We start from the raw sequence: 8,633 nt of genomic DNA, 5'->3' as shown, positions 1-8,633 counted from the left end.
TGCAGACTCGATGGGCCGAATGGCCTCCTTCTGCACTGTAGGGTTTCTATGAAAAGACAGGTACAAAGATGAATATGGACAGACACACAGATATATGTAAAAATATATTTCCCATTCACGCCGGCAGGATCTTATGGTCCCACCGACAGTGCACCCCTGCACGAGTTTCCTGGTGGTGAGGAGTTCGTCCAACAGGAATTCCTGCTGATAATGTCAGGACCATAAAATCCTGCTACCAGTGAGTGGCACGTTTTCTCCCACCGCTGCAAAACACACCAAATGAGAGAGAGAAATCTCACCCATAGACTGGGTGACAAACAGATATAGGCTGATTGGCATAAACTGACAGCAGACAGACTGATAAATACAAGCAGATATTAACAGGTACACAAGATGGGCTGGTTAGCATTGACTATGCTAAATTCTGCCTCAGTGTATCCGAACAGGTGCCAGAGTGTGGCGAATAGGGGATTTTCATATTAACTTCATTTCATGTTAATGTAAGCCTACTAGTAAAAAATAAAAAATAAGATATCGACTGAGACACATCTATTGTCTGAAAAATATCCTGGACTCCTGTGGCTGGTTTTTCAGTGATGGAGATGGTTTGGCAGGAGTATAAGCTGTCTCTCTTTCTCCCTTATTCAGAAAAGCAGCCTGTCAGAACTGACACAGACATAAAATAGCAGTCAAGATAGATTGAAGCATTCATTCAGGAGCGTGCTTTCTAACCAAGGACACCACATGGAAGGATTTTGTATAGATGCTGTCAAGCTCGAATCTCATGCCCACTTAGCCAAACACCAGTCTGGGAGAAATTAAGAAATTCATCCAACGAATAAGGCGAGGAATAACGAGGTATACAGTGCCCCGTGGGTGGGAAGATGTGATTGGACTCAGATACCGAACAACTCCTCGCACTGAGGGAGGAGTGGGGCTGGTTTTGGTTTAAATCTGAAAGAAAGTTGAGAGCTGGCTGTGGCAGAGCCGCCGTGAGCACCAGTTGGGGTTTGGTGTAACCTCTGTTCAGAGTCAGCACTGCTTCAACACTCTGTCTCCCAACTGCAGCTCCTCCAGTCAGTACTTTGACCCTTCACCCCTTCTTCCGTTCGCAATGTAGTGACCTCAGTTCCGTCAGGTGCCCGGATGTGGAGCTGGTTTGGGTGAGTGGCAGCGACTCTGGCGCTGAAAGCTACTTATAGCGGCGGAATATGTTCAAAGAGGACCGGAGGGCGCATCACACAGCAACCCCACTCCCAGGGTCGAGCACCACTCTCCCGGACAGGATCCGGCGCCTCACCCCGACGGGACCCGGCGCAGCCCCCCCACCCCCATGAACCAGGTGCCGTTCCACCCACCCCCCCCCCCGAAGAGACCTGGCGCCGTTCCGTCTCTCCCCCCGATACCCTCCCCCCGCCCTCCAGACGAGACCCGGCACCGTCGCCCCAACCGCACCCCCCCCCCCAATCACCCGGCGCCCCTCCCCCCCCCAATGACCCGGTGCCCACCCCCCCAATGACCCGGTGCCCACCCCCCCAATGACCTGGTGGCCCCCCTCCCAATGACCCGGTGTCCCCACCCCCCAATGACCTGGTGCCTCCCCCCCAATGACCTGGTGCCCCCTCCATGACCCGGTGCCCCCCCCATGACCCGGTGCCCCCCCCAATGACCCGGTGCCCCCCCAATGACCCGGTGCCCCCCCCAATGACCCGGTGCCCCCCCCAATGACCCGGTGCCCCCCCCAATGACCCGGTGCCCCCCCCCAATGACCCGATGCCCCCCCATGACGCGGTGCCCCCCCCCAATGACCCGGTTGGCCCCCCCCCAATGACCTGGTGCCCCCCCGCCCAATGGCCCGGTGCCCCCCCCCCCAATGACGCGGTGCCCCCTCCCCCCCATGACCCGGTGCCCCCTCCCCCCCATGACCCGGTGCCCCCTCCCCCCCAATGACCCGGTGCCCCCCTCCCGCAATGACCTGGTGGCCCCCCCCCCCAAATGACCCGGTGCCCCCCCCCCCCCAAATGACCCGGCCCCCCTCCATGACCCAGTGATGCGCTCCCCCCATGACCCAGTGCTGCCCCCCTCCCCCCCCCCAATGACCCAGTGCTGCTCCCCCCCCCTCCCATGACCCGGCGCCGCCCCCCCCCCCCCCAATGACCCGGCACCGCCCCCTCCCCTCTCCCATGACCCGGCGCCCCCCCCTCCCCCCAAAGTACCCAGCACCCCCCCCCCCAAATGACCTGGCACCGCCCCCCCCCCCCCCCCCCCCCCGGTCCCACAGGACCCGGTGCCACCCTGCTTCTTCCCCCCCCCCCCCCCCCGACAGGTCCTGGCACTTCCCCCACCCAACGGGACCCGGCTCTGCCACAACCCGGCTCTGTCCAAAGATGTGCATGTTAGGTTGATTGGCCATGCTAACATTGCCCCTTAGTGTCCTGAGATGCGTAGGTTAGAGGGATTAGTGGGTAAAATATGGAGGGGTATGGGGGTAGGGCCTGGGTCGGATTGTGGTCGGTGCAGACCTGATGGGCCGAATGGCCTCTTTCTGTGCTGTCGGGTTTCTATGATTTCTATGAAGCCTCCCCCCGACAGGACCCGGCGGCACCCCCCCACCCCCAATGGGACCTGGTGCCACCCCCCGCTCCCACTGACAGGACCTGACGCCACCGACCCCTCTTTCCTCCCTCGACCTGGTAGGACTAGGAACAAGAAATGTTCCACATACTCATAGTTCGCAGGCCCTAACTGCCCTCAACCACCATGGATGTGCAATCTTTCTACACCTCCATCCCACACCAGGATGGTCTGAGAGCTCTATTTTTCTTTCTTGAAAAGAGGCCTGAACAATTCCCATCCACCTCCACTCTGCTCTGCCTGGCTGAACCCATTCTATCTCTCAACAGCTGCTCCTTCAACTCATCCCACTTTCTCCAAATCAAAGGTGTAGCAATGGGTACCTGCATAGGTCCTTGCTATGCTTGTATTTTTATGGGGTATGTGGAACATTCCTTGTTCCAGGCCTACCAGGTCCCCTCCCACAACTCCTTTACTGGTACATCGATTACTATTTTGGTGCCGCTTCATGCTCCGGTCCAGATCTCGAAAAATTCATCAACTTCGCTTCCAGTTTCCACCCCTTCAACCTTCACCTGGTCCATCTCAGACATTTCCCTTCACTTCCTTGACCTTTCTGTCCCATTTCCGGCAATAGACTATCTACCAATATCCATTACAAGCCCACTGACTTGCACAGCTACTTGGACTACAGATCTTCACATTCTACATCCTGAAGGACTCCATCCCATTCAGCTCCTTCGCCTCCGTCGCATTTGTTCCGATGATGCTATTTTCCAAAGCGGTGCTTCTAATATCTGCTCCATTTTCCTCAACCGTGGATTCTCGGCTACAGTTGTCGACAGGGCCCTCAACAGCGTGCAATCCATCTCCTGCGCCGCCACCATCATCATCCCCTCCCCTTCCTCCCAGAACAAGGATAGAGTCCCCCTTCTCACATTTCACCCCACCAACTGCCGCATGCAAAGCATAATCCTCTACCATTTTCGCCAACTCTAGTGTAATGCCACCACCAAACATATCTTCCCTTCACTCCCTCTGTCAGCATTCCACAGAGACCATTCCCTCCAGGATAACCTAGTCCATTCCTCCACTATACCCAACACCCCTCCCGTCACTCATGGCACTTTCCCATGCAATTGCAAAAGGTGTAACACCTGTTCCTTTAGCTCTTCCATGCTCACCATCCAAGGCCCAAAACACTCATTCCAGGTTAAGCAGCGTTTCACTTGCAGCTCTTTCAATTTGGTGTGTTGCATTCACTGCTCCCAATGTGGTCGTCTCTATATCGGAGAGACCAAGCGTAGACTGGGTGATTGCTTTGCTCACAGATCGAAGGTGCTCAGCAATCGGGACCCTGACCTTCCAGTTGCTTCCCATTTTAACACACGATCCTGCTCCCATGCCCACATGTCTGTCTTTGGCCTGCTGCAATGTTCCAGTGAAACTCAACGCAAACTGGAGGAACAGCACCTTATCTTTTGGCTAGGCACTTTACAGCCTTCTGGTCTCAACATCGAATTCAACAACTTCAGATGATGAACTCTACCCCACCTTGGCCCCTTCGTTTTCATTTTATTTAATTTTTTATTGTTCTCTATCTTTTTATTTCTTTATTGTTATTCTTCTCCCCCCCCCCCCCACTCTTTCCCCCTATTTTATCCCCTTTCTCTCAACTCTTCTCCCCCTTTTAAAAATTTTGACCTCTGTCCCATCCATTTCCCCCCTCCGCCCCCAGCATCTCTATCGTCGCAGCTTACCCTCTGATTTCAGCTTCTTTGCCGTTTGGCCATTTGCACCCTTATTCTCTGTGGACTGCCATTAGCAATCTTTTCCCCTGGTTTCTGTGCCGATCACTCATCTTTCATTCCCTCACTGTGCAGTATAAATATCTCCCACTTTCTATGCCTTTTTGCTTTGATAAAGTGTCACCTGGACTTGAAATGTCAGCTCTTTTCTCTCTTTACAGATGCTGTCAGACCTACTGAGATTTTCCAGCATTTTCTCTTTTAGTTTCAGATTCCAGCATCCGCAGTAATTTGCTTTTATTAAGTAAGGAACAAGATGCGTTTAGAATGGCAGGATCTTAAATATCCTCCATTCAAATGCAGGTGAAGGAAATAATAGAGAAATGCAAGAAAAAAACACACCAACAGAGAAACATGAAAATGGGGGCAGAGGGTTATGTTCTAAAATGATTGAACTTTATATTGACTCCAGAAGACTGCACCAATGATATGCTGTTCCTCAAACTTGTCAAGAGCTTCATTGCAATACAACGGGCCAAAGACAGAGGTCAATTGGGAGCAAAGTGGAGAACTAAAATAACACGATGTGAAGCTCAGTCAGTGAAGGTGAGAAAAGGATAACAATTGGAAGATCAGAGCGAAAACACAATCAGAACAGTCATCTTTAAAGAGATGAGGGAGGGACCTGAGTAGGGGTGAAACAAAATAATTTCCACATATCCCACAAAAAAGTATAATGTGAGTGTCCATAGCAACACATTTTATTTGGAGAAAGTGAGTGGAATTGAAGAGGTTGATCAGTGATAACCAGATCAGCCAGACAGGAGGATGGTGTGGATCTGAACTGGTTGGATCTCCGTTCAAAGAAGAAGCAAAGAGCTGAATATGCTGGTATGGACTGGAGATGCAGAGGGTTCAGAGGTCCACAGTGAAAAGGAGACTGTTAGGATCAGGAAATTGGAAACTGTTGAAGTGACAGAGGGTGTTGGAAAAGTCAAAGCTGCAAAGGGGAAGAGGCTAGACAAGTGTAGAAGTTGAGATAGGAAGGAATGAGTTCAAGAACAGGCTGAAACAATGAGTCTATCAATGTGGTTCTTTTGAGAGGGAGGTGGAAGCAGGCACTTTTGGTTTGGGAGACTAAAGTTGGAGGTTGTGGAGAGCATATCTTCATAGAATCCTACAGTGCTGAAGGAGGCCATTCGGCTCATCGAGTCTGCACCAACCACAATCCCACCCAGGCCCTATTCCCATAACCCCATGCACTTACTCTAGCTAGTCCCCCTGATACCAAGGGACAATTTAGCATAGCCAATCCACCTAACCCGCACATCTTTGGACTGTGGGAGAAAACCAGAGCACCCGGAGGAAACCCGTGCAGACACGGGGAGAATGTGCAAAATCCAAACTCCACACAGACAATGACCCAAGCTGGGAATCGAACCCAGGTCCCTGGCGCTGTGAGGCAGCAGTGCTAGCCACTGTGCCACCGTGCCGCCCTGAGATGAGGTCAGTGCTATTCCTGGAAACAATGGCTTGATGTTTGGTGGGGTAATGGTCTGGGGAAGGTAGAACAAAGTGTCAGAGAGTTTGATCTCTACCAAACTACAAAAGCACAACTCTTTTCAGCAGGTTAGATGACTATGTTAAGGGCGGAACTGAGATAATGGAATGCAGCAAGTTCAGATGGAGACAGGTTAGTGACTTAGGGAATTGGAGAAATTGTGACGACCACTATTATGCCAGCAGTTTTTAATAAAAGATTGGAATGCGTAAGAGTTGAGAGGGAGGGGCCAGGTAGCGGGAGAACAGTGTACTGGAGATGGGGGGAAAGGTCCACTGTGGCATGGGGAGGTAGCTTTTTAATGAAAAGTATAGGTGTGGAGACAAAGGCAATGGTTAAAAACTCAGTGTGGCACTGTGGGGGCACAAGGATATGAAATAAGGCCTATGCTAATGACATAATTCAGGGTCATGGGGGGTATGGAGATAGTAGATATATAGCAAGGGATGAGATTTTTAAAAGATTTGGGGTCAGAGAAGAAAAATAAGGATCCTGAGGGATTTTGGTATCCAGGAGTTGAAGCTTGCAATATTTCAGATGTGAAAGAATCAGAATGATTACAGCACAGAAGGAAGTCATCATGATCTGGCAATTCGCATCATATTCTCCAGTCTTTTTCTGCCAAGCTTTTTTCCTCAAATAATGATCCAGTTCTTTTTCCAAAGCCAGGATTGAAGCAGCCTCCACCACATTTTCAGGCAGTGTGTTCCAGATCCGAACCACTGCATAAAAAAGATCTTCCTTATGTCACTTGCTTTTGCTAATTATATTAAATTGGTGCCCTTTGCTTCCTTACCACCAGTTTCCATCAGTTTTTTCCCGAACTATTCTGTCCAGGCTCTTTATGATTTTGGATACAAAGACAGTCCCCGGGTTACGAACTTACGTACTGACCTCCGTAAAGTATATTTTTAAAAATTGAGTTACATACAATGGTTCGTACTAACGAACGGGCGGACTACATTGCGCGACGCTCAAAACACTGCGCGTTTTCAGCGGTTCGTCAGCCCGAGGGAGAACAACGCCACGCTGTCGTCGCCATTTTAAGTCGGATCACGTAAACACTGTTGTGTGCGTTGTGTTTTGACTTAAATTTTCCGTGTGTTTACCCTCGTAACTGTCCCGACTTACATACAAATTCGACTTACAGACAGACTTAAAAACGGAACTCGTTCGTAACCCGGGGACTGCCTGTACCACTATCAAATCTCCTGTTGACATTCTCTTTCTTCCCCATGTTCCCTTCTCAAAGGAGAACAGCCACAGCTCCTCCAATATATCTATGTAACTGGAGTTCCTCATCCTTGGAACAGTTTTCATGACTCTTTCCTGCAACCTCTCTAATGCCTTCACATCCTTCCTATAATGTGGTGCCTCTTTATTACAGGTTTAACATAATTTCCTTGCATTTGTGCTCTATGTCCCTAGTTACAAAGCCCAGGATCCTGCTTTATTATTGGCAAACTCAACCTGTCCTGTCAACTACATTGATCTGTGCATATGTCATCCCAGGTCCCTCTACTCCTGTACCCCCTTTAGAATTATTCCCTTTTATATTGTCTCTCATTCTTCCTACAAAAATAAATCATGTCACATGTGGAATAGTGGCTCAGTGATTAGCACTGCTGTTCACAGTGCCAGGCACCCAGGTTCAACTCTGGCCTTGGGTGACTGGGTGGAGTTTGCACATTCTCCTTGTGTCTGCATGGGTTTCCTTTGGGTGCTCTGGTTCCGCCAAGTTCCGCACACACGAGGACGGCCTCAACCGGGATATTGGGTTCATGTCACACTATTTGTAACTCCCACAGTTGCGTGGACCTGCAGAGTTTCACTGGCTGTCTTGTCTGGAGACAATACACATCTTTTTAGCCTGTCTTGATGCTCTCTCCACTCACATTGTTTTGTTTCTTAAAGACTTGATTAGTTGTAAGTATTCGCATTCCAACCATTATTCATGTAAATTGAGTCTGTGTCTTTATAAACTCTGTTTGTGAACAGAATTCCCACTCACCTGAAGAAGGGGCTTAGAGCTCCGAAAGCTTGTGTGGCTTTTGCTACCAAATAAACCTGTTGGACTTTAACCTGGTGTTGTTAAACTTCTTACTGTGTTCCTCCCACAGTCCAAAGATGTGCAGGTTAGATGGATTGGCTATGCTAAATTGTCCCTTCGTGTCAGGATGATTATCAGGGAAATACATGGGGTTATGGGGAAAGGGCCTGGGTGGGATTGTTGTAATTGCAGGCTCAATGGGCCGAATGCCCTTATGCACCCTAGGAATTCTATGATTTCTTTGCATTTAATTTCATTTGCCACTTGTCCACATATTGCACCAACCTGTCCATGTTCTTTTGAAGTTTAACACTCTTCAGTTCACAATGCTTACAAATTTTGTGCGACCTGCAAATTGTTGCTTGTTCACCAACGCGGCACAGTGGTTAGCACTGCTGCTTCACAGCTCCAGGGACCTGGGTTCGATTCCCGGCTTGGGTCACTGTCTGTGTGGAGTTTGCACATTCTCCTCGTGTCTGCGTGGGTTTCCTCCGGGTGCTCCAGTTTCCTCCCACAGTCCAAAGATGTGCGGGTTAGGTTGATTGGCCATGCTAAAATTGCCCCTTAGTGTCCTGAGATGCGTAGGTTAGAGGGATTAGTGGGTAAAATATGTAGGGATATGGGGGTAGGGCCTGGGTGGGATTGTGGTCGGTGCAGACTCGATGGGCCGAATGGCCTCTTTCTGTACTGTAGGGTTTCT

At 50.1% G+C, this 8,633-nt stretch overlaps 1 protein-coding gene across 19 annotated transcripts in view; it reads left to right on the top strand.

Annotated features, from left to right (window-relative positions):
* The first annotated feature begins 1,121 nt into the window (after nt 1-1,121).
* The window catches only part of tbc1d7 (TBC1 domain family, member 7), a 104,903-nt gene continuing 97,391 nt past the window's right edge, over nt 1,122-8,633 (top strand). For 14 of the 19 annotated variants that reach the window (XM_078240870.1, XM_078240956.1, XM_078240962.1 and 11 more), the window contains exon 1: nt 1,122-1,163. The gene's annotated coding sequence lies outside the window, so the exon portion shown is untranslated. The remainder of the gene's footprint in view (nt 1,164-8,633) is intronic. The other 5 variants (XM_078240953.1, XM_078240975.1, XM_078240918.1 and 2 more) reach the window with 3 other exon arrangements.

The sequence above is a fragment of the Mustelus asterias genome, chromosome 2, assembly GCF_964213995.1.
Source record: "Mustelus asterias chromosome 2, sMusAst1.hap1.1, whole genome shotgun sequence".
Lineage (NCBI taxonomy): Eukaryota > Metazoa > Chordata > Chondrichthyes > Carcharhiniformes > Triakidae > Mustelus > Mustelus asterias.
The sequence above is the reverse complement of the archived record's forward strand: the minus strand, read 5'-3'. Positions and strand labels throughout refer to the sequence as shown.